Genomic DNA, 26,854 nt, shown 5'->3' on the forward strand with positions numbered 1-26,854 from the left:
CATCAGCAACCAGGGGTCAGATCTGTGTGGGCATGCCTGGGGACCTGGGCAGGGGCTGGGGTGGAGTGAGGATAGCAAGGCAGAGTGTGGGCGGGCTGTGCAGGATGCTGAGAAACCTGCCAGTAGAAAAGTCATCCCATCCAACAGTTCCAGCAGGGTGGGAATTCTAAGTATAACCAGGTGGCTCTTTTTCAAATCTTCAACAGTCTCAGATCCCAGATAGCTGTCTGGACTTAGAGATCATGGCCTATAACTCGCTGGGGCAAAAGCAGCCCTTCTTTGGAGCCCTGTTAACCAGGAGCAGCCCCACGTCCCATAGAACAGAGAATCGGCATTCTGTCACCAGCAAAGAAGTATTATGGTCGGGGAGTGACCTAGCAACTGGGAAAAATTATGACAATCAGCTCACATGAGGTGATGGGTTTGGGTGTGGAAGCTCTACAAGGGCAGAGACACTGTGTGAGAAGGTGCAGGAAAAAGCGAGCATTGAGGGACTGACACAGTTTGTATGCGTAGGCTGGGGAAGCCTGGAGACGTTTGGAGCTTCCTTGCTGTCGTTCATCCATTAAATATTTATTGAGCCCCTACTTCTGCACTACACATTGTGCTGTTGGTCCCTGCCCTGGTTTCAGGCACACTAAGGCGAAGGGGGCTGCTGAGTACCTACTGGAATCTGGCACCAGCATTCCATCATGCCCTCTGCTTCTGGGGCTTTCTGCCTCCAAAGTGGAGATTGTTTTCTTATTAGTAGAAAATAAACTACTTCCTTTGGGTGTAAAATATTCATTTTCCCAATGCTTTTCACTGTCTTGTGATACGAGAAAGTTTTTTAATGACCCTCAGGACCAACTCCCTGACAAATGACTGATCCCTTGAGAAAGAAGGATACTTCTTATCACTCCCGCCTCTCCATCGGCTTCCTGGTGCGATTGCTTCCTGTGATTCTGTACTGAGGCTGTTTTGTGTAGCAAAGTAAAACACATCTTTTTTTTGTTTGTGTTCTTTACAAAATTTCCCAGTTTACTAATGTTCTATATAATGTCCAGAAAGGGCTAGTGTATCCCTCAGGATACACTCTGCCTGTTAACCAATTATGGACATTGAAAATTCTGTATAGTGTATGCTAGTTAATTACTGAGGAATTGTTACAGAGAACTGGTTGTGTCTTGCCATAAAAGGGTTTTGTAAATTGAATAAATACATCATGGACTGGCAGAAGAATGAACAAATTTGTCTTAGAAGAAATACAACCAGAATGCTCCATAGAAGAGTGGGTAGTAAGACTTACTTTGGACACATCTTCAGGAAAAACCAATTGCTAGAAAAGGATATCATGTTTGGTAAAGTAGAGAGCCAACGGAAATGAGGGAAACTCTCAACGAGATGGATTGACACAATAGGCACACAATATACTCAAGCATACCAAGGATCACGAAGATGATACAGGACTGGGCAGCGTTCCATTCTGTTGTATATAAGGTCGCCATGAGTCAGAGCAGACCCAATAACAACCAACAACGACAATAAATTCAATGAAATAGAGGAACTTTAAAATGCTTAAGAAAGGTGTCGTATAACATTTAATGAATTTAAATTGTCCTCTTTTATCATTTCCATTTTTATTTCCTGGTATTGCTTAGAAAAAATCCTCCGTGTTATTAGTTACACTTCATTTTGTCCATAATGTAACAGTTCTGCAGAGAGAATAATTAAGGGTTTTTTTTTTTTTTTTTTTTTTTGCTTGTTTTTTGTCATTACTGGACTTCAGGGCATGTGTATAAATTCCAAAGACACGCTGCTTTCCTGCAGGGGTTAGGGAAGAGTGACCCTCAATCTTTCAGATCTCCAGTCCTCACCTAACTGCTAACTGCCTCCCTCACTAGACTGGACAAGGGTGCTAAGACAGAGGGGTAGACTTGGTGTTTACTTCTAAGTGTGAAGTGAAAGTTACGTTCAAAATGCTCCTTAATCTGTGATTAAATAATGCCATTTTAGATCCTGGGCACCGGGCTAGATGGTGGTAGTTTTCTTTTTATTTATAACTTATTGTGGAAAAGAAAATACTTATAAAGTTTGTGCCGTGTTGAAATATATAGTAAAATTGGTAATGTGTTATCTGATTTAAGTAGAAAGCTGACTTTCCACATTTTATCTCCCATCATCTTTGAACTTCTTAGCAATTGAGCTCAGTGGGGTTTGTGACCTTAGAGTCACAGATCTAGTGGGAGTTGGCAGACCTGCTTGCCTCTGGTACCACACATCTTCCTACAAATGTCCTCTGAAAAATATACTTGAACATGTAATCATCCATGTACATGACAAAAGAAAAATTGAAACAGTATGAGAAAACATCCAGTAAAAATTAAGTCTTTTGCCCACTCTGGTCTCCAGTCTCACTCTCCAGAAACAACCTAGGAACCTAGGTTAATGCCTTTATTGTGTAGTCTGTCCCCCAATTTTTATGCACACAAAAGCATATTATTACGTGCAACAAACCACTCCTAATTTAGTAGCATAAAAAGACAACCATTTTACTATTTTCACATATCCTTTGGTTCAGGAATTCATAAAGGGCACAGTGGGGCAACTTTCTCTGCTCCATGGTGTCCGGATCCTTGACTCAGAAGACTCAAACACTAGGGGACAGGATCATCTGAAGGCTCGTTTTCTTCTATGTCTCGTGCCTGAGCTGGGAGTATTTGAAGATTAGGACTATTGACCAGAGACCTACACATGGCCTCTCCATGTAGCTTGTTCCTCACAGCATGGCGGCCTGGGGCTAGTAACTCTTCTCACATGGTGGCTTTGGATTCTAGGTCTGAGTCATCCGACCCACAAACAGGCAACTGCCTTGCCTTTTCCTACTTAGCCTGAAAAGTCACACAGTGTCTGCTGCCCAGGTTTAAGAGGAGGGGCAATAGGAGTGCCACGGTCATGTCATGGGATGGGAGATATTGTTGCAACTATCCTTGGAAAATACAATATATAATCTGTTTTCTCCCAAATGGGAGTATACTCCAGTTGCAGATTATTCCATATAGACCTCTCTGGGCTGTTAACAAGTGCATAGTGATGTGCTGGTTAGGCATACATCATTTACTTAACTAGTCATCTACTGTTGAGCAGTTCGTTTCCACTGTTTTGACATCACAAACAATAAATATTTTTTATTGTATCTCTTTATGGACATATACCACTATCTTCATAGGATATATTCTTAGAACTGTATTGCTGGGTCAGAAGATACATGAATTCTTTATTTTGGTAGCTGTTAAACCTGGTTCTTTGCATTAGTTTGACTAAGGTCTTAAACACACAAGACAATTATTTTTCCCCATAAAGGAATTGGAAGGGAAAGCTCAGAGCCAGTCTGATGCTTCCATGATGTCATTAGGGACTACTCTGCCATCTCTAAGAAGTGTCTTTTGTTTCCTAGTATTAAATGGCTGCTTGTCATCTCATCCAAGGTCCAGGCAGCAGAATGGAACAAAGGAAGAAGTAAGGCCGCTCCCTACCCTTCCTTTAACAGCACTTCCTGGATGTCACGCACAACGCTTCTTATATCTCATTAACCCCCATTTAGACATACATAGCTGCAGGATGTTGGGGGGGGGGTGTATCCTTTTATCTGAGCGGCAGTGTGCCCAGATCAAATGATGTTCTTATGGCTCAGGAAAAAGGGAAAATGGGTACCAGAAGGCCACTAGACATTTCTGTGTCAGTTCTTTGCATGTGTCATCTCTAATTCTCACAGAGGTAGTTATTATTATTTCCATTTTCAGATGAGGGAACTGAAGCTCAGAGATGGAAAGAGACTTGCCCTAGGTCCCAGAGCTAGAAAATGGGCAACAAAAATTCAGACCATTTTTCACTCTGCCAAGCTGGAATGGGATTTCAGTTGCACACAGCATTTACTCAGCCCCTTCTTAAAATACTGCTGATTTTCTCTGAGATTCCAACTCTGAGGACCTTTCTCTGAGGTCCCATTTCATTTTTGTGGTGCTTGCACTGAGGACACAAAAAGGAGCCCTCTACGATAACTGGTCTTTAACTCGAAAAGCCTCTTCCTGCTTCAAAGCAACAACCTCCTAAGAGCACAACTTTTGCACCTTAATTTCAATGATTTAATAATCTCTCCAGCTTTCCTCTGCGTGTTTCTTCTTTCAAGTCTTCTAGCCTCCTGCTCCTCACACAGTGGATTCTTTCATAACCAACAGCTGAGTCACGAAAGGGAATACAGATGGCCAGGAAGTTTATTTGCAGCCCTGGAGGCCAACCCAGGTTTCTTCTCGTAGCCTGGGGCACTGTCACCTGACAGCAGTCTACTCTAGGCCAAGCAGACCCTGTCTGCTGACTGGCCCAGGCCCTCAAACGCTGCTAGCGGGAGGGGCACAGCCTCTGGGATGGTTCTAGATAGGAGCCTGGGAGGGGCAGGCAGTGAGTACTCAGCCCGGACTGTAGAACTCCCAGGTGGTCGTCTAGTGTTTACATCAGTGAAATAGGAAAATAATAGTCTTCAAAATAGAGGGGGGAGGAGAAAAAAAGAAGCCTGGGCCATATAAATAGAAGGTTTAAACTTTGTAATTCAATGGCTGTCACTGAAAAAAAAGAAAAAAAGAAGGGAAATTTTCTGCCAGAGAAGCATAGGGACCAAACCTTTAGACCCCTAGGGTATCCCTGACTCTAACTAAGAGTTTGGTTTCTGACTTAAACTCCAGATTTTAACGACATTGACATTCAGGGCTAAGAAGGCTCTGGAGTGGGGAATTTAATGGTACATTGTAAAAGAGACAGAACATTTCTATGTGATTCCAGCTGATTTTCCTATTAACAAAGAGAATCACATGCTAACATTCAATTAATGTATGAATCGAATTGGTATGTAATGAAGACTTTGAGGGAAAACATTATTTTCTACATGTATGAAAATGTGAAACAGAGATGCCTTTAGGGATGCTGTTAGGGAAGTAGGGATGTTGGCTTTTGTTAAGGGAGCAAATATGTAAGATGCATATAAGAAAGTTCAAAGTCAATCACAAAAGAACAAATACCGAGACCACTATTATAAAAACTCATGAAAAGATTTGTGCACAGAAAAACAATCTTTGACTGTTACAAGGGAGGGGAAGGACGGGGAAGGAAAAACACTAACTAGACAATAGATAAGCAGTAACGTTGGTGAAGGCTAAGACAGTACACAATACTGGGGAAGTCAGCACAGTTTAACCAAAGCAAAGTCATAGACGCTTCACAGACACATCCAAACTCCCTGAGGGACCGAGTTACTGAGCTGAGGGCTGGGGACCGTGGTCTTGGGGGACATCTAACTCAATTAGCATAACATAGTTTATAAAGAAAACGTTCTACATCCTCCTTTGGTGAGTAGCATCTGCGGTCTTAAAAGCTCATGAGCAGCCATTTAAGATACCCTACTGGTCCCACCCCGTCTGGAGCAAGGGAGAATGAAGAAAATCAAAGACACAAGAGAAGGATGAGTCCAAAGGACTAACAGACCACAACTACCGCAGCCTCCACCAGGCTGAGTCCAGCACAACTAGATGGTGCCCGGCTACCACCACTAACTGCTCTAACAGGGTCACAATAGATGGTCCTGGACTAGAGCTGGGGAAAAATGTAGAACAAAATTCAAACTCACACAGAAGGACCAGACTTACTGGTCTGACAGAGACTGGAGAAACCCCAAGAGTATGGCTTCTGGGCACCCTTTTAACTCAGTACTGAAGTCACTCCTGAGGGTCACCCTTCAGCCAAAGACCAGACAGGCCTATGAAACAAACAATAACACAAGTAGTTCAACCATGTATACAATACTAAAGGGCACACCAGCCCAGGGGCCGGGATGAGAAAGCAGGAGCAGACAGGAAAACTGGACTATGGAAATGAGGAACCCAAGGTCAAAAAGGGGACAGTGTTGACATACCATGGGGTTGGTAACCAATGTCACAAAACAATATGTGCATTAATTGTTTAATGAGAAACTAATTTGCTCTGTAAACCTTCACCTAAAGCACAATTAAAAAAAAAAAAGTTCAAAGCAGCATTGTTTGTGTTAAGAAAAATCTGGAAATATCCTAAGGTACATTGACAGTTCAATAGATCACTAAATTATGATATAATAATAGAGTGGAGTACTACAGCATTGACACAAATTGATTAGCTACAACTATATACATCAACACGTATGAATTCCAAAGTCATTGTTAAGGCCACAGTATACATTTACGGTATAAGTTTATTTACATAAAGTTCAAAAACTCTCCAAACTAAAGTCTGCTCCATTTAGAGATACACGTACATATGTGGTGAAACTATAAAGAAAACACAAGCTGAATAATAATAAAAAATTTAGGATAGATATTACTGACTGAGAGGGATGAGGAGTAGCTGGGGGAAAGGACTCAGGAGACGTCAAAGATACTGATAATGCTCTACTTCTTAAGCTAGGCTGTGGGTACATGGCTTCATTTATCATTCTTAAGTTACGTGTGTGGTATATATACTCTTGTATCATGTAGTTTACAGTAAGAAATATAATTATTTATAATTTTTTACATTCTAATGTGCAATGAATCTTTTTATTTTATATTTCTTATCTTCACAATGTTTCTGTTAAGCAAAGGTGGTTTTATTCTACAGAAAGTATACAAAATTTATTTGCTTGAAATTCCACACTGGGTTGATGGTAGGTAGACCTAGGGCCCAAACCTCTTGTTCTACAGAGGTATTTCTGCTGCTTTCCATTGTCCCATGCTATGAATTCATTTGTTTTTTCATTTACTCACCCATCCATTCACTCATTTACCCTCTTTATGCAGGCACTATACTATTTGTAATATAGTATAATATGCTGTTGCTTTGTGCCATTGAGTCGATTCCAGCTCGTAGTGAACTTTGAGGACAGAGTATAACTGCCCCAGAAGGTTTCTTAGGCTATACTCTTTACAAGAGCAAATTGCCAGGTCTTTTCTCCTACGGAACCACTGGTGGGTTCAAACCACTGACCTTTCATTTAGCAGCCGAGCGCTTAACCGTTGAGCCATCAGAGTTCCCTAAAGTATGAATAGTATAAATAAAACCCCAAAACAAACCCATTGCCGTCGAGTCAATTCCAACTCATAGTGACCCTATATAGTATAGTGAATAAAGACATTGAAGTTCTTTCAAAGGTAAAGCTGAAGAATATTTTTTAAAAAAGCCTAAATGGTTAACATTTTGATTATTTGAGTGGCAGTGGCCTTGGGTGCCGACTTACCCTACTTCTTATAGGTTTTCTCCTTTAGCTTGTGTGGTATTTGCTTTTTTCAGGCTCTCCGACACCTGCTGTGAGTCCAAACCTATCCATCAGTTTCTTCTCAGCAGTTATTTCTCACTTGAAAAGGAACTGCAGTCTTCTCCAATTAACACCATTGCCTTGTGTTTAGAGAAGGCCAGGGCGCTGAGGGTTTAAGGCAGATAAGCAGCTGTTGGCTGACAGGTCCTCTCTCTCTAGGCAGACAGGCCTTGTTCACAAGGTGGTGAATTCCCTGAGCCTATTTTTTATTTTATAAAATAGGAATATCAAAATATTTATCTCTAAGGAAAGATAACTTGGCAGAAAATATCCTGCCCTTTTTAGAACTCCAAAGTGCAATGTTTTGAGCTAGGTCTTCTTGTAGCACCTTTACAGAGTTTTCACTCAATTTATCTCATCTTGTCAGATTTTAGGATCTCTTTTTTTGTGCACTAAAACTTAACCTCTACTCACACCTTTAAAACACTTAATCATTAGAAGGGCTCACCCTGATTTCTAATGACTTACAAGCATCACTGACTTCAGTTTTCTGCATTCGCTTCTTCACATAGATTTTCTTTTGTTAATCCAAAGAGATTACAGGCACATGGTGCAAAACAGGTAAGATTTATCAATGTACAAAGCGTGGACTCCTTGCACCCCAGCACAGGAGTCTAGCTAATTGTTTTAGTGCTGCTTGGGTCCAGATGTAGAGTTGTTAATTTTCTAATATTTACTGTCTATTTCTCATGGGTCTGGCACTATATCAGGCATTGGAGAGCCAAACCAATTAGGACAGGGCTAACGAAAAATACTGCAAGATTTAAAATAAGAAACATAAGTTAAGATTTGTTTAATGTGATAACTCTGAGATAAAGGAGTTAAAAGAGCAAAAATCAATGAGTTTGGAAAGTGAGAAATACGCATATATCGTTGTTAGACTGAAGATTAAAACAATTAAGGAGTAAATACTAGAAGTAATCTGAGAAGCTGAACTCTATGAAGAAGAATGAAGGGGCATCAGGATTGGAGAAAGACTCATTAATGACCTGTGTTATGCAGATGACACAACCTTGCTTGCTGAAAGTGTCCAGAGGTCTTGAAGCATTTACTGATGAAGATCAAAGACCACAGCCTTCAGCATGGATTACACCTCAACATAAAAAAAAAAAAAAAAAACCTCACAACTGGACCAATAACCAACATCATGATAAATGTAGAAAAGACTGAAATTGTCAAGGATTTCATTTTACTTGGATCCACAATCAACACCCATGGAAGCAGCAGTCAAGAAATCAAATGACGCGTTGCACTGGGCAAATCTGCTGCAAAAGATCTCTTTAAAGTGTTGAAAAGCAGAGAAACCACCTTGAAGACTAAGGTGTGGCTGACCCAAGCCATGGTATTTTCAACTGCCTCATATACATGCAAAAGCTGGACGATGAATAAGAAAGCCCAAAGGAGAATTGATGCCTCTGAACTGTAGTGTTGGCGAAGAATATTGAATATATCATGGACTGCCAAAAGAATGGAAACCCTGGTGGCGTAGTGGTTAAGAGCTACAGCTGCTAACCAAAAGGTCGGGAGTTCAAATCCACCTGGCACTCCTTGAAACTCTGTGGGGCAGTTGTACTCTGTCCTATAGGGTCGCTATGAGTCGCAATCAACTTAACGGCAATGGGGCCCAAAAGAACGAACAAATCTGTGTTGGAAGAGGTACAACCAGAATGCTCCTTAGAAGCAAGGATGGGAAGACTTCATCTAACATACTTTGGACATTTTATCAGGAGGGATCAGTCCCTGGAGAAAGACATCATGTAAAGTGGAGGGTCAAAGAAAAAGAGGAAGACCCTTAACGAGATGGATTGACACAGTGACTGCAATAATGGGCTCAAGCATAACAATGATCATGATAATGGTGCAGGACCAGGCAGTGTTACATTCTGGTGTACATAGGGTCCCTATGAGTCGGAACCCATTTGACGGCACGACAACGGTTAGAAGTAAAAAAATCATAATATAAAGTGTTGCATTTTTAAAGAAAAATGTAGGAATCGTAAAGAGGATAGGCAAATATGGTAGATTAGAATACCGCATCAAAGTACAGTTATAAGAGTACAAAAGATAACAATACACTTAAGTGTAATTTGGATGTCTTTAAGTTAGTTGGGATAATAGCTTGAAACATTACGTAGAAGAACACATTTCTTGGAAAAGCAAATAGTCAAACCAAAAAAAGAATAAAAGAAAAATAACAAAAACACCAAGCCAAAACATCCAAACCTGTCACCCTCGAGCCAATTCTGACTCATAGTGACCCTATAGGACAGAGTAGAATGCCCCATAGGGTTTCCAAGGAGTGCTGGTGGATTTGAACTGCTGACCTTTCAGTTAGCAGCCAAGCTCTTAACCACTGTGCCACCAGGAACCAAACATGCAGTGCAGTAATGCAAGAAGCCCTTGAGCAAGGGCCAAGTGCCTTTAATTGAACGACTGTACTTTTCAAAAATTTTTTGAGCTATTTATATTTACAATTGCTTACTACATCAGTTTGGAAATTTTATATATTCAAAAAATGACTATTCATGCAATGTGTCCATATTACTGTTTTTCTCAATTTTGTGTCTATTAAATTTATTCATTCCATCTATTATCTCTTAATCTTTAGAACAATACCGATGAGGAAACTAAGGTTTAAAAAGTTAAATAAATTAGCCAGGATTATATATATGACTAGCAAACAGCAGAGCCCAGCATTGAATGTGAGATGAAGGATTCCAGAGCCTACGTCCCAACACAGCCTCCTGGAAGAATAGAATCTACCTATAGACATTAGACATCGTGGTGCAGCGGTTAAGTGCTTGGCAGCTAACTGAAGGTTGATGGTTCAAACTCATCCAGCAGCTGGAAAGGCCTGGTGATCTGCTCTCATAAAGATTACAGCCCAGAAAACCCTATGAGGCAGTTATACTCTGTCACATAGGGTCACTGTAAGTTGAAATCAACTGGAGGGCGCCTAACAACAGCAACAACAACATCCTGTTACTACAGCCCTGGGGATCTTACTACAGGGAAATCTCTTCATCTGTTAGTTTTGAAAACTCAACTTTAATTTGCTGATTAATTAGGCTTGAATTCTGGGTTCTTCAATTGTTAGCTTTGTGACTGTTTTCTCAACTGTAAAAGGGGGAGAATAAGAGTACCTACTTCGTACAGTGTTGTGAGGATTGAAGGACAAAATACATGTAAAGTGTTCAGGAGAGTGGAAAAAATGGAAGAAGGAACAGTTTTGGGAGCACAGGACACTATCTCTTAATATTTGAAGAGCAGTGGGATCACTAGAGGATGTGGGGGGTGCAGACTGCACTGAGTGGCACTGTCAGAGGGGGTGACACCAAAATGACTGTCTATGAAATTTTTGTGCAGTGGTTCAGCAGAAATTTGTTGTTTTTTTATACCAACATCCTTGTAGTTAGTTATAACAACAAAAATATTTTTCGTAACCCCAGCTTACATGTACCAATATACTACGAGGCTGAAATTGTATGCCAGTTTACCTTTTGGACCTTTTAATGCACTCCGGCCAGAGCTGTCCTTATTACCCAATGACAATGATGCTTCGAATCACGCGGTTTTGTCTGCACGCGCTATGAGCATGCTCTGCCGTTTTTGTTGCTGCTGACGTGTTTTTACAGTCGCGGATCTTGTCAAATTTTCTTGTGTTTTGGCTACAATATTGTGGTAATTAGCATGAGGGGAAGACACCGTGAGTTAAGGCACTGGATAATACCAACCCTAGTGGCGTCACGGTTGAAGAGTTGACATATGGAAGAGGGATTAGTCTTGTACTTTTGGATCAGAGACTGGAACTAGGTTGAATGTGTGGAAGTCATAGGTTGGCAGATTTCCAATCAGAGATGCCTGAAAATAAAATGAGCTATCTCTGACTACACTGAGCTACCTGTCACTGGAGGTATTCAAGAAAAAGATGAACAGTCCATGTTTCCATAATATACCGGGTTACACCAAAAAAACTAATAGGGTGGGGTTGTGCGCAATTTTGATTTCCTCCTACGCTTTCTTTTTAAATTGTCTACAGTAAGTATAAGTTATTACACAGTCAGAAAATAATTATTAAAAATATAAAGTTACAGTCAAGAAATTATGTAATATCTATAACCCATCCCTAACAAAAAACTGTTTTATTTTTCCTCGGTTGCTCTTTTTGCTTAGTTTTCCTTCTGTTAGACTCAGCTCTCTGTACACTAAGAGGCAGTGCAGCCGAATGACTAAAGTGGAGTCTTGGGGTCATACTGCTCAGCTTCTGTAAGCCAGCCCTGATCCGTCCTGTCGCTGTGATCTTGGAGAAACTACCTAATCCCTCTAAGCATCATTTTTCTCATTTATAAGTCAGGGGTAATAAGATCTCTTACAGAGTTGATTTGAGGTTTAAATAGTGTAACGTAAGCGAGGTAATGAGAAAACTGCCTATTATAAACTCAGTAAATGTTTGCCATTATCGCTCAAGGCGGCCACACGCTCATGGTTTTGTATACAGTATATAGGATATCTAGGATGGGTGTACTGAATATCATATCTGGCTGGCATGGGAAAGGTTGTCCATTTGGGGAGGCAGCGTAATTTAAGCACCTCGGCTTTAACATTGAACACGGGGTTGCAATCTTGTTTACCAGTTGAATGACCTTGGGTAAGTGATTTAACTTCTTGATTCTCAGGAGTTTTGTTTTGTTTCCCATCTGACGATAGTGATAATAACAATCCCTACATTTCAGGGTTCTTAAATTATATGACAGCGTATATATTGCTTGAGATGCAGGAGAAAGAGAAATGAAGTAGAAAAGAGATCACGAAGAGCAAAAAAGACACAAAGAGCTCATATTTGTGATTAGAAACCTCCCCACTATAAAAGATACGTAGATGGAGACGCTCCAGGGCCGACTTTTACCAACCAGGCGCCCATCTTGTGGAATTTTGGGAGTGTTGCCTAAGCTCAAAAGTAGCATTAGCCCTTGTCAACTGTGAATGTGAATAAAGCTGTTCCCATGTTTTGGTGAGATGAAGGCAAGGACTCAATCTAGCCCTAATCTAGAGGATTTCTCTGAGAAATCAGTGATCAGAAAATAAAGCTCTGTATGCCAATAATTCCATAATAAGGATGAGTATTAAGTACACAATGCAGCTGCCTGAAGTTGCCAGTGCAACTGTCAAAGGCATGCCAGCGACTGACTTGATAATGAGCCCACCCAGAAAGATCCCACGGCAGCAGCAGGTCAGAACTGAGCCCTGCCACCTGTTCTGAATACTGTTGTTGTTGTTGATTGCCATCAAGTCAGTTCTGACTCATGGCGACCCCACGTGTGTCAGAATAGAACTGTGTGCCTTAGGGTTTTCATGGCCGATTGTTCAGAAATGGATTGGCAGGGCTTTCTTCTGAGGTGCCTCTGTGTGGACTGAAACCATCAACTTTTTGATTAGCAGCTGAGCACATTAGCTACCACCCATGTACCGCCTTACTGAAGACTATCCTCTATTAAATTATAAGTGATTCAGGAAGTTTTTATTACTGGCAGGCTTATTTTTATTACTGTCATACAGACAACTGTTGTAGAGAACATATAAACCCACTGCTGTCGAGTCCATTCAGACTCATAGCAACCCTATAGGACAAAGGAGAGCTGCCTGATAGGGTTTCGGTGGAGTGGCTGGTGCACTCGAACTACCGACTTTTCAGTTGATAGCTGAACACTTAACCACTGCGCCATCAGGGCTTCAGAAAACCTATAGGAAGCTAAAATAGTTTTGTGATGTCCTTACCACATACATTAGTATGCATATGGGCCCTTTGTTTTCGCTTAGGTTTACATCAGGGATAAAATTATAATTTTATTCATTCATTCATTTCATTCATATTTATTATCTACTATGAACAAAAGAAAGATTCCAGCCCTTGAAGAGTACATGTTCTGGCAGGTGGAATCAGACATTGGACCATAATTATAATAAATCAAAGTAAATAAGATGTTAGAAAACAATAAGTGCCATGGGCCAAAAATAAAAATAAAGTAAAATTAAAAGTGGATTAGTATAAAGGGGTTGCAATTTTAAATGAGCCACTCAGGCTTCATTGACAAGTAAACATTTGAGTAAAGATATGAAGGAGGTGTAGTAGGTAGCCAGGCAAATATCTGGAAGAGAAGACAAAGAATATGCAGTGCAAAGGCCCTGAGGCTGGAGGTGCTCAACAGGATTAAGGAGCAGCAAAAAGGCCAGAGTGACTGGATCAGAGTGAGGCAGGAACTAGAAGGAGATGAGGTCAGAGGGGTAACCAATGGCCAGATTATGTAGGGCCTTATGGGCCATTTTAAGGACATTGGCTTTTATTTTGAATGAAAGAGAACCATATAGGTCAGGGTTGGCAAACAACAACCACCAGCCAAATCTGGCCCACTGCTTGTTTGTGTAAATAAAGTTTTATTGGTCACAGCCATCCCATGTAGTTACATATGGCCTATGGCTGCTTTCATGCTACAGGAGCAGAGTTGAGCAGTTGTGACAGATGATATGGCCTCAAAGTCTAAAACATTTACTGCCTGTTCCTGTACAGAAAAGGTTTCTGACCTTGATCTAGATTTCCAAAACTGACATTTGACTGGCAAATCAACTATGTAGGCCTTTAGTTCATTTCCTGACATGCAGAAGTCTCTCCTTCTGTTTAAGATTTGAATGTGGATTATTTATCCCTTTTCCTATAGGGTCGCTGTGAGTCGGAATTGACTCGATGGCAGTGGGTTTTTTTTTTTTTTTGCTAGAAGCCCCAGTGGTGCAGTTGTTAAGAGCTCAGCTGCTAACCAAAAGGTCAGCAGTTCAAATGCACCAGCCACTCCTTGGAAACCCTATGGGGCACTTCTACTCTGTCCCATAGGGTCACTATGAGTCAGAATGGACTCTATGGCAACAGGTGTATGGGTTAGCTAAGATGAAGGATATTGCAGAAAACAGCTTCAGAGATGACCGTTTTCACTCACTATCTTTATCTTTACTCCTTTAAGTGTGTTTCAAAGTATATCTTTGTAGGCCATGGAGTTAGGAGGTCCAAGATTTACCACTGGCCCCTGAAGTAATACCTGACGCAGGTATTACTGAAGGAGATGGGGGTGGCATGGGATGAATGGTGTCAGTTCCTTTCCATGAGTAGGTCCTGTATCTGGACAGCTAACCATTGCCACTTGTCTGAATCGACTGGCCTGATGAGCCCTTTGGAGCCCATAGGCTCATTAAGTTAACTGAACTAATTTAACCTTAGGAAAAGTAAATCTGCGATTTTAAAAAGATAGCTGTTTTCTACTTAGACATCACTGACCTGGGGAAATATTCCGGGGAAAAATATCAAGAAGATGAATAACAACCACCTGGAAAGCGGTTGATTTGGAGGATCAGATATAACAAGGCAGGTTATACAGAGAAATAAACAGCTATTAACTCGGAGCACGACTTCTTGCCCTGAGAGATGATTTAGATATGGGCTGATCTTGAAGGTGTAAGAGGAAATCAAGGGAAGCTCGGGAAGCCTGGCTTGACCCATCTTGGTTTAGACTAAACAGAGGCCAGGTCTGTTTCTTGCCTGACCTGAAGGTTCCAGCTCGCTCTGGAGTGATATCCTGGAGGTCTTGGGCACTGGACTGTTCTGACGTATACCCTGGTCTTTCTCAAGTCAGTGAGGAGATGAGCAGAGAGAGGAGGAGATGGGACAGCAAGAGACCAGCGATTCATTTTATTAAACCTCACCTTGAATGCTACACGTAAAGTTAGTCTATAACTAAAACCACTCTGTTATGTCTTCGTACAAATGACAACCCTGAAAAAAATTTTGGTGCCTCTCAGGCTATACTTTGATTCTCTGCTGCAGAAATTTAGGTAAATGAGTTTGAATCTGGCTTTGGTAATGCTTAATTCTCTCTCTAAATATCATATTTATGGGAATGAAAATAAGAATTTTACCAGTGACATTTGCTCCTCAAGACATCTTCCAGGCAACTGAATAATTGGTTGAGCAATTCTAGGGAAGCTAACTTTGAATGTTGGACAACATTGAGTTCCTTCCATGGTACCTCCAGAAGAACATGGCGACAGCTAAAGATGACAGCATGCCTGAGACGTGGCCTACCGTGGGACTGGGGAAGGAATAGCAGAAAGATCTACCCTTGGTCTGCTGGTTCTGGGGAAGCCATGGAGCTCTCTTTTAGGTCTAAAAAGGAAGTTGCAGCATTCTGCCTGCATTGGCTGGACCTAGACTCTGTTTATAATGATGAGTGCCAAGTTCTTTTGCTGGATTTCTAATTTGGCCCAAAGGACACACCCTAACGAAAGCTGGGAAGAAAAATGACTCACCTGTTGCCATAATTACCATCAACCACAATTACATTTGCTTGAACTCTGTCTTGGCCAGACATCTCCTGGGTGCTGCGCTCAAAGCAACTGGTCACATTCCCCACTTCCTCCTGGACAGATTGTTGGGCTCCCCTAAAGCCTTCCAAAAGCACAAAACCCAACAGCATCTGAGCCCTGCCTGTTTTAGGGCCAGCTGGAAAGTCAAACTTTCCAGATATGGATTATGACATAGAGAGGAAGCTTCCCAAAAGATTTCTGACCAACCTTGTCTGGTGTGTTTCATTTTTACTGGTGAAGTATCCACATTTTGGATATGTAGTGATATAAAGAAGGGCAAGGTCAGCATGCTTTTGTTCATTTATCCATTTAGCAACATGCACTCAGCACCAATGCCAGGCACAGTCCTGGGTTTAGGGATAAAATGATGAGCAAAGCCCAAAGTATCCCTGCCCTCATGAAGCTTACAGAACAAAAGGAGAGAAATAAATTATTCAGTACCGTAGAGATAAATATATAATTGCAACTCTGATATTGAAAAGAAGAGGTACATGGTACTGAAAGAATATGTAATCGGGATTGCACCCACTTGGGGAGGTCAGAGAAGGCTTCAGTGCTTTGGAAGTCTAGGGTCCAGGATCCTTGTTCTACCTTCCAAAGTCACCAGATGTAATTTGGGACAGGCTTTTAAAAAGCTGGTGTCTCACTTAGTCATCCTTTCCCTAAACCCCATCTCCTTTTCATAGCAAGGGTGGAGATCCTTAAACATACCAGTTAGAGAGGAGATAACAAAGTTAACAAGAAAGTTTCTAGAATAATTAAAGAGAGAAATCAATCAGTTATTAAGTACTATTTGCTTTTCAAAACATTGTTCAAAATCACTAGTGTTTGGGTGAGTCTGAGGCACAAAGATGGCCAATGACCCTTGGGAACTCTAAAATAACTTAGATGCCCTATGGCTGCCATAATTTTACTAGTAACATAAAGCCTGCTGATGTATCTAGCACTTTGAAGACAAAAGTATCCTCTACCTTCTTTAAAATTATTTCCTTCCACTTTAAACTTCATTCCAAAGTACAATTTCAAAGACTCTTGGTTGTTGTTGTTAGTTGCAACTGAGTCAATACCAACTCATAGTGACCCCACGTGTGCAGATTAGACCTGCTCCATAGAGATTTCAAGGATGTAACATTTCAGAAGCAGATCACCAGGCCCCTGTTCTGAGGTGCCTCTGGGTGGGTTCGAACTGTCTACCTTTTAGCTAGTAGTCAAGCATTTAATCATTTGCACCACCCAGGAACAAGACTCTTAGAGTAGTGGTTAATGGAACAATAGCTAGAGTCAGTTGTCTTACTTCAAGTCTGACTCTAACTCTTACTACCTCTGAGACTTTGGGCATGCTTAGTCACCTCTCCGGACCTGATTTTCCTCATAGGGTTGTTGTGAGGATTAAATGAGATGCTTATGTGTATAGGGTTCCAGTTCAATGCCTGACCAGTACTGAGTGCTCAGCTGAGGTTGGCTCTTGCTGCTCCCCTTTCTGAAGAGGTGTAGTGAGTAGTCAAGGTAATAGAGAAAGACCCAGGTACTTGTACATGCTCCACACCCCCACTGCCAGTTGCATGTTACAAAGCCACATGGACTCTGGAAATGTTAGGAACACACAGTGTTCCTTCCACCTTACAGTAGTTTTCCAAAATAGAGATGGAAAAAAAATACCATAAGAATAATCTTCTGTTTGCCTCTGACATCATGACCAAGAGTAAAATAACTCCACACTCCTCAAACATATTTCTTGAAAGTCTTCAATTTGTATGTGGGTGTGGATATAGAATATGAAACCTGGATCTAACCCACCAAACAGTAGTTTACCCCCACATAAAGAAACCACAGATGAAGTGATATGGGAAGGCTAGACTTTTCAAAGCAGGTAAATTCAGGGCAAATATTTTCTCTCTCTCCTGAGCTGACCAGGCCTGTTGTTCCTGGAACTGAGACAACAGGTATTGGGTAACAGCAATCAACTGGACAAAAATACTTGGTCAGCCAGAGCCAAGTTCTCATTCTGGGTGACTGTGGGAAAACAGCCTTGAGTTCAGTTTGTGAACTGGACACTTTCTGTCTTTGTTCACATTTCTAGCCTAGCTTTTTCAATTAGAAAACAAGTACTGTAGTAGGAAAAAGCTTGATGACTTCAAAAAAAATCAAAATGTTTTACATGTTGTTGCTATGTTATTAGGTGCTGTCAAGCTGATTCCAACTCACAGTGACTGTGTGGATAACAGAACAAAACGCTGCCCTGTCCTGTGCCATCCTCACAATAGTTGCTATGTTTAAGCCCATTGTTGCAGCCACTGTGTCAGTTCATCTTGTTGAGGTTAAATACTTACTATGTGTCAGACTTAGTTTATGAATGAGAAATTTAGACAAATGATCTAAATGTGTCAGAACGTTATGAAGAAAAGGGGTCAGAAAGTTAGAAATCACACGTTTCTCAGAAAACCCAGCATATGTGGCAGCTCAACCTGAGTTGAAAATGGATTCGAGTGGGTTGGCACTTCATATGTATATGTTAAGGATGGCCTTTGAGGAATTCAAAGAAGAGATGCCTGCTAAGGGCAATGCTTATCACAATCTGGCAAAGTATATTACTTCAAATAATTATTCACCAGTTTATTTTTTCAAGTGGGTCAAGACACTGTGGATGCCTTTGTCATTACCCGGAAAATTGGCACACACGCCTTCACTGCTTTCTATACTCATCCCTGGCCTTCTGCAGCTCACTCGCCCCCTTGACCTGATAAAAAAAAGACCTGATAGCCAAACAAAATTACACAAAATTCTGCAAATACATCATACTAACATTTCCTACTTCTTCTTCCACCCATGTTGTTCCTCCTTCCAGAATATCCTTTTCTCCACCCTCTGTCTCCCCCTAAATTCCTGCTTGTCCTCAAATCCCAGTTCAGGCTTCTGATCGGCTGAAGAACCTCTCTTGGCCCCTCCCATGCCTTTTCAGCCACTCCCTCCTCTCTCGCACTTGGCCACCTTGTCATGTATCCACCATTGCAAACATCCTACCAAATTACGGTTACTTATGTAAGCATCTGTGTTTCCTGTTACATGGTGAGAACTGTAAGCACCTTAATCTCAGTGACAAGGCATTGTTTGCCAGTAGGTGCCCTGATGCTGGCACGGAGGAACTACATCGCTGGTGTCTGCTGACCCGAGAGAACTGCACAGGTGTTTTTACAGTTCTTGTTAAGAGTTTGATGAGAACAAAACCACTGAACAAATGTTTATTGAGCACATGCTATGTGCCAGGAGCTCTTCTAAGTGTTAGGGACTTATCAGTGAGCAGAACAGACAAAAATCCCTGCTGTCATGGAGCATACAGACTACTCTTTAAACTGGATAGTCATGTTGTTAGCTGTCATCAAGTTGGCTCCTGACTCATGACAACCCCATGCACAATGAGAGAAAATGCTGCCTGGTCTTGTGCCATCTCCATGATCAGTAGCTGGTCAGACCTTTGTGATCCATAGGGTTTTCATTGGTTCATTTTCAGAAGTAGATCACCCAGTTTTTCTTCCTAGTCCAACATAGACCCAGCTAAAAATTCTATTACTAGAGAAGAGGAAAACTGACATTGAGACAATTAGCAGTCTTTGCCGTACTAGTCTTTCATTTTCTCCGTGTTTAAATGGGCATGATTATTTTCTGTTCTTAAAAAATGGTAGAATAAATTATGAAAACATTCTGCATCCCACTTTGAAATGTGGCGTCTGGGGTCTTAAAGGCTAACAAGTGGCCATCTAAGATGCATCAATTGGTCTCAACCCACCTGGAGCAAAGGAAAATGAAGAACACCAAGGTCACACGACAACTAGGAGCCCAAGAGACAGAAAGGGCCACATGAACCAGAGACCTACATCATCCTGAGACCAGAAGAACTAGTTGGTGCCCGGCCACAATCGATGACTGCCCTGACAGGGAGCACAACAGAGAACTCCTGAGGGAACAGGACATCAGTGGGATGCAGACCCCAAATTCTCATAAAAAGACCATACTTAACGGTCTGACTGAGACTAGAGGAATCCCAGCGGCCATGGTCCCCAGACCTTCTGTTGGCACAGGACAGGAACCATCCCCGAAGACAACTCATCAGATATGAAAGGAACTGGTCAGCGGGTGGGAGAGAGATGCTGATGAAGAGTGAGCTAATTATATTAGGTGGACACTTGAGAGTGTGTTGGCAGCTCTTGTCTGGAGGGGGGATGGGAGGATAGAGAGAGAGGGAAGCTGGCAAAATTGTCACGAAAGGAGAGACTGAAAGGGCTGACTCAATAGGGGAAGAGCAGGTGGGAGTACGGAGTAAGATGCATGTAAACTTATATGTGACAGACTGATTGGATTTGTAAACGTTCACTTGAAGCTTAATAAAAGTTAATAAAAAAAATAATAAAAAATGAAAAAAATGGTAAAATAAAATGAGCTATCGAGCTACAAGAAGACATGGAGGAACCTTAGATTCATATTGCTAAGTGAAAGAAGCCAGTCTGAAAAAGCTACATAATGTAAGATTCCAGCTATATGACATTCTAGAAAAGGCAGCATTATAGACAATAAAAAGATCAGTATTTACCAGGGGTTCAAGGACAGGGGGAAGGAATAGTTAGGTGGAACACAGGGTATTTTAAGGGCAGCGAAAGTATTCTGCATGGTACTATTGTTGCTGTTGTTAGGTGCCGTTGAGTTGGTTCCAACTCACAGTGACGTTATGCACAACAGAACTAAACACTGCCTGGTCTTGCACCACCCTCACAATCATTGTTATGCTTGAGCCCATTGTTGCAGCCACTGTGTCAATCCATTTGGTTGAGGGTCTGCCTCTCTTTCTTTGACCCTCACTTTACCAAGAATGATGTCCTTCTTCAGGGATTGATTTCTCCTGATAACATGTCCCATCCTTGCTTCTAAGGAGCATTCTGGTTGTACTCCCTCCAACACAGATTTGTTCGTTCTTTTGGCAGTCCATGGCATATTCAATATTCTTCGCCTCCACCATTATTCAAAGGCGTCAATTCTTTGTCCAATTCATTGTCCAGCTTTTGCATACATACGAGGTGATTGAAAGCAACATGGCTTGGGTCAGATGCACCTTAGTCTTCAAGGTGACATCTTTGTTTTTTAACACTTGAAAGAGGTCTTTTGCAGCAGATTTGTCCAGTGCAATTCGTGTTTTGATTTTTTGACTGCTGCTTCCATGAGTGTTGATTGTGGATCCAAGTAAAATGAAATCCTTGACAACTTCGATCTTTTCTCCATTTATCATGATGTTGCTTATTGGTCCATTTGTGAGGACTTTTATTTTCTTTATGTTGAGGTGTAATCCATACTGAAGGCTGTGGTCTTTGATCTTCATCAGTAAGTGCTTCAAGTCCTCTTCACTTTCAGCAAGCAAGGCTGTGTCATCTGTATAATGCAGGTTGTTAATGAGCCTTCCTCCAATCTTGATGCCTGGTTCTTCATATAGTCCAGCTTCTCAGGATTCTTTGCATACATATTGAATAAGTATGGTGAAAGAATGCAACCCAGATGCATACCTTTCCTGATTTTAAACCATTCAGTACCCCCTTATTCTGTTCGAATGACTGCCTCTTGGTCTATGTATAGGTTCTGCATGTGCACAATTAAGTGTTCTGGAATTTTCATTTTTTCCCAATATTCACAATTTGTTATGATCCACACAGTTAAATGTCTTTGCATAGACAGTAAACCACAGGTAAGCATATTTCTGGTAGTCTCTGCTTTCAGCCAGGATCCACCTGATATCAGCAATGATATCCCTGGTTCCCTGTCCTCTTGTGAATCATGATACTATAGTCGTGGATGTATGACATTACGCATTTTTCAAGACCCATGAAACTGTATAACACAAACAGTGAACCCTAACATAAACTGTGGACTTTAGTTAATACTAATATGTCAGTGTTGGGTCATGCATTGTAACGGATGTTCCACAGGAATGCAAGATGTTAGTAATGTGGGAAACTGGGCAGGGAGGAAAGGGAGTGTATGGATAATTTTTTGGTAAACCTACAACTGCTCTAAAAAATAAAATGTATTTTAAAAATTGGCAGAATATAGTCATTCTGATTTGTTTACCTTAGACACATATGTTCAACTTTGTTCCATGAGCATTAAAAGCCTATTTAATAGACTGCCTTGTTTGAGGATGTGTGTGTCTGTGTGTGTGTGTGTGTGCGTGCACATGTGCGTGTTTGTGCGTGCACACACATGCACGCGTATGTGCTGGGGAAAGCCAGGGACAAGTTAATTTTCAAAAAAGTGTTCTTGAAACCTCCTTCATGTGCTTTTTGACTCCTCACAATAACCCACTGAGATAGACAGTTATAGCAGGTGCTACTATCCTATTTTACAGATGGAAAGGCCAGGGAGAGAGAGTTCAAGTAAATTCATTAATATTGTAGAGCTAGTTGGAGAAAGGAAGAGCCATGTCTCTTGGCTTCATACTTTTTATTGGATTAAGGAAATGATTAGTTAAATAGTGTGTCAAGTAACTCAGGATCAATGTGTCACTGAAATATTTACCGTCATTATTAACTACAGTTGCCTCTGGGAAGGAAAGAATCAAATTAAACCTTTTTTCAAGAACGTGAACACTTCAGCTATCTCCTGAGCCTCCTTCTAAGTGACTACTTTGCCTTTACATTTTCACTCCAGTTCAGCTAGTTCTTCTCTTCACACATGGTGGTGAGGTCCTCCCATCAGGGAGTGCTTTATTCAGCAAGTCCAATCCTTGGGCTGCAACTTTCTCTGTGGTCACACTGGCCCCAGTTCACCATGACCTCATGTTTCATGGGTTCTGTGCTTTGCCGTGGCATTGCCCTGGCAGGCCCAAACTATTTACATCGGTAGCGTTTGCCCAGCCTCACCAGTAGGCAATGCTAGGCTTCCTGCCAAGGCTTAACCACTCATGTGGTGCAGCTTCTATGCCCCTCTTTTCTGCCAAGACCTAACATTTCCTTTTGTATTTGCAACTGCCCCACATTCTTGCATTGCACCTGTTCGTTTCACATACAATCAAGATGCTCATAAAGCAGAGTGAAGGATCCCTCTTTGCTGCATTAGAACAGAAAACTGAGAATTTTAGAAATCAAGAAAAAAATAGACATCAGAGATGAAGTGCAAAGACAACAAGCTTTGGCGAGGGCCTCTAAGCCTATGATTCCTCACATGTAAAATGGGAATAATAATAATTTCTACCTTGAAAGATTGTTATAAGAATTTTGGAGTTTTATATGTAAACTGTCTAGCTTTGTGCATGGAACGTAGTAGTTTCTCCATAAATAGTAGAGAATAAAATAGAATGTATTTCCATCTTTTTCCATAATCTTTAAAATTTGGGCAGCAATGCTTAAGAGACCTGAAAACATATGTCCACACCAAAAATTTTTTACACAAATGTTCATAACAGCATTATTCATAATAGCTAAAAAGTGAAAACACCTCAAAATTCGAACCAATGAATATGTACACAAAACGTGGCACCACCAAACAATGGAATATTTTTTAGCCATAAAGAGAAATGAAGTGCTGATACATGCTACAACATTGAAACCTTGAAAACATGCTAATGCGAGAAGCCAGACACAAAAGGACACGTACCGCATGATTCCATTTCCATGGAGTGTCTAGAATGGGCAAATCCATACAGACAGAAAGTAGATGAGTGGTTTCCTAGGGCTGGGAGAAGGGAGAATAAGGAATGACTGATAAAAAAAGGGGTATGAAATTTCTTTTTGGGATAATGAAAATGTTCTGGAATTAGATTGGTAGTGATGGTTGCACAACTCTGTGAATATACTGAAAACCACTGAATAATAACACTGAAAAATACACTTTACAGGGGTGAATGTTAGGTATGTGAATTATATCTCAATATTGCTGCTATAAAGATGTTTGAACAGCAGTGAGTATGTCTTAGTTGCTATGCAATGAGAGAAGTTACATATGGTGTTTGTGGGAGATATATCCTTATGCTCACTGTATTGTACCAGCATCCTTTTTTTTTTTTCTCTCTCTCTTTTTCCAATTCTATTGATATTAGACTGCTTGAGAGAATTATTTAAAACTTGCTCCATCTGTGGGTGTTTGTCTTTCTTTTTCCGTTGAAGATGCTTTCTGTGTTTGTGAAAGCAGGGAAGTGGCATTGTTGCTGTCCTCCCAGTCACAGCTGAAATATTTACTTAATGAACTATGTGCCCTAAGCGTGTGTAGATGGATGGGCCTTGGCTACACAGAGCTGGAATAACGTGGTCTTTGTGTTGGGGTCATGTTTGCAGAGAGACTTTGCCATACTGGCATAGTATGATGGCATTTAAGTCTAAAAGCTCTTGTGGGTTTTAAACAGAATTTTATCTCTAAAGCCTGGGTATCTGGGCACATGTTTTAGCATGGCACCAATCAGATGGGGCCTGCATGTACCTTATCTTCACTATCCCCATCTCACATTGTTAGCTCACACATGGCCCATTTCACTCATTTATGTTATCTGTTTAGCTTGGTGGCGTAATAGTTAAGAGTTTGGCTGCTGACCAAAATGTCGGTAGTTCGAACCCACTAGGTGCTCCTTGGCAATTCTATGGGGCAGTGCTACTCTGTCCTATAGGGTCACTATGAGTTGGAATCGACTCTATGGCAACGGATTTGTTTGTTTTGGTTCAGCCTTTGCAGGCATTTGGGTTGGATTGTGAAAAGTCCCTCTGAAATTGTTCATTCATTCATCAAACCCATGTTAAGTGCCTATTTTATACAGTAAACTCCATCAGGTACTGGGTCAGTCCCTGTTCTCAGAGAAGAGAGCCTGGTGGTGGAGAAAGGCATAAGCCAACTCGGTTGCTGTTTAGTCAATTCTGACTCACGGAGACCCAATGTGTTCCAGGGTAGAACTGTACTCCACAAGGTTTTCATGACTGTGACCTTTCAGAAGCAGATCACCAGGCCTTCCTTCTGAGGCACCACTTGATAGGTTCAAACTGCCAACCTTTCACTTAGTAATCCAGTGCTTAACCATCTGTGCCACCCAAGAACTCCTTGGAGAAAGACATAAAAGCAGTTAATTATAATACGTGAGTAAGCGCAAAATATTGTACTCTCTACACATGCTACGTATTTATCCGTACATTCTACAAGTCCATATTTTCTATGTATATTGGAAGTACAGGCAGAGTGTTGAAGTGTAATTACAGATACAGTGCATCCAGTCTAGCCTGAAGTGACTGGAGGGCAGAGAGGTTCAGGGCTCCTTGGAGAAAGTGTCCTGGATCCTACTGTGTCCTCTTTTTAGAATCAGTGCTTTTAGTTCTTGACCAGGCAGGAACTTCAAACTAGTAACTCCATTTCTTCAGGGCACCCCCACAAAATGAAGAACATAACAGATGGGACAAGCCAACAAGGCAAAGAAAAGGGGAAATGAAGAGAGGGTGAAGAAGAGTGGGAAAAAGAATAAACCAGGAACAAAGGAGAAGAGAAACAGGAAAAAAGAGTATTTCAACAAATGAGAAAATATTGATCTCGTCTCAGATGCTGCCACTGACATTTCATAGAATTCCAAAGGCTTTGGCTCCAAGGAAAATTATGCTGAAGTAAACTCTTTAAACAAAGCTTGTAAGGAATTAATGAATATTTCCATTTTTCTTAATTTATTTCCTTCTGGGACATTTCAGTCCCTTTATTCCAGGATGATCAGATGGGTCATGTTAATTAATGTCCTTGACAAAGCAGAGAATTCCTGGGTATCTACTTTCTATGGGCGAGTGTGGTGAGGGAAGCTCGGGTGGGGTAGAGGAGGGGGTTCAGAAGGACTGAAAGAAATCTCAAGCTCCAATGCCTACCATTTGCACGACTTCAGCAAGCCTTTCCTTCTCAGTCTCAGCCTTCTCTTCCACAAAAAGGGGAAATAATCATGTCATAGTTAATTAATAACTTAGTTAATCGTGGGGCTCAAAATGGGATAGGCTTAGGTGAAAGCGCTTTTTACATGAGGGGTTTGGGGCTCTTAACACAAAGAAAAGAAAAACAGCTCCAAATCAAAAGTATCAAGACATTGCTTAAGTTTGTCTTGATTTTCTTAAGAAGGTATCAGGCTTTTGAATTGTCTGTTAACTGGTCGAACAACAAATTTTAGTATTCCCCTCTCCTGGAGCCCTGGTGGTACAGTGGTTAAGAGCTTGGCGGCTAACCAAAAGGTCAGCAGTTCAAATCCACGAGATGCCTCCTTGGAAACCCTGTGGGACAGTTCTACGCTATCCTACAAGGATGCTATGAGTCGGAATTGACTCGATGGCAATGGGTTTGGGTTTGGTTTCCTGTAGGAATGAAATTGGTTAGTTGGTCCATTGCATTTCCAGAATCAAAGACTTCTTACTGCATCACACTCACCCAGTCCTCAGGGGTGTAACGTCTATGAATTTTTCTGAGATTAAATGAGACCTACTGAGGTTGAGGGCTATCAACATTTATGTTATTGTTGAGGAAAATTTCATGAGAAGTGAGTTTTCCTGATTCTTCGGTTCGTTAGGAAGAATGGCAACTAACTGACTTGGTTGTTGTCCTTGTTAGCTGTTGCTGAGTTGATTTTGACTCATGACAGCCCCATATGTGCAGAGTAGAACTGCTCCACAGGATTTTTCAAGGCTGTAATCTTTCAGAAGCAGACCACCAGGCCTGTCTTCTGAGGTGCCTCTTGGTAGGTTTGAACCACCAAACTTTTAACTAGTAGCCAAGCACTTAACTGTTTGCACCTCCCAAGGAACCTAATTGACTTGGTAGGAGCTAGAAAAAAGCTTTTGTTGACAAAAATCCCCAGGCCCCAATCCATATCTGTATCCACAACTGTATCTAGTTTCTACCCAGCAGATGGGTTCTAGAATTTCAGATAGAACTCTACCAGGAAGCAAGATTCACTTGCCATATTTTGTGGCATGGCCAAACATCTCTTCCCCAGAAGCACTGCTGGCAAGGTTGTCCTGAGAACAGAGACAGAGGTGGTGGGGCTGACATGACGTTTCTTGAAGATGGATGTCACCACTTGCTTCCATAAGTAGATTTTATTTTTAGGTGGAGCTCTTT

The 26,854-nt window shown here is 41.3% G+C and overlaps 1 protein-coding gene across 5 annotated transcripts in view; it reads left to right on the forward strand.

The window, feature by feature from the left end:
* COLGALT2 (collagen beta(1-O)galactosyltransferase 2) overlaps positions 1-26,854 on the forward strand; it is a 134,713-nt gene that overhangs the window by 40,390 nt on the left and 67,469 nt on the right. The gene's annotated exons all lie outside the window — the stretch shown is intronic.

Source organism: Loxodonta africana, chromosome 25, assembly GCF_030014295.1.
Source record: "Loxodonta africana isolate mLoxAfr1 chromosome 25, mLoxAfr1.hap2, whole genome shotgun sequence".
Classification (NCBI taxonomy): Eukaryota; Metazoa; Chordata; class Mammalia; order Proboscidea; family Elephantidae; genus Loxodonta; species Loxodonta africana.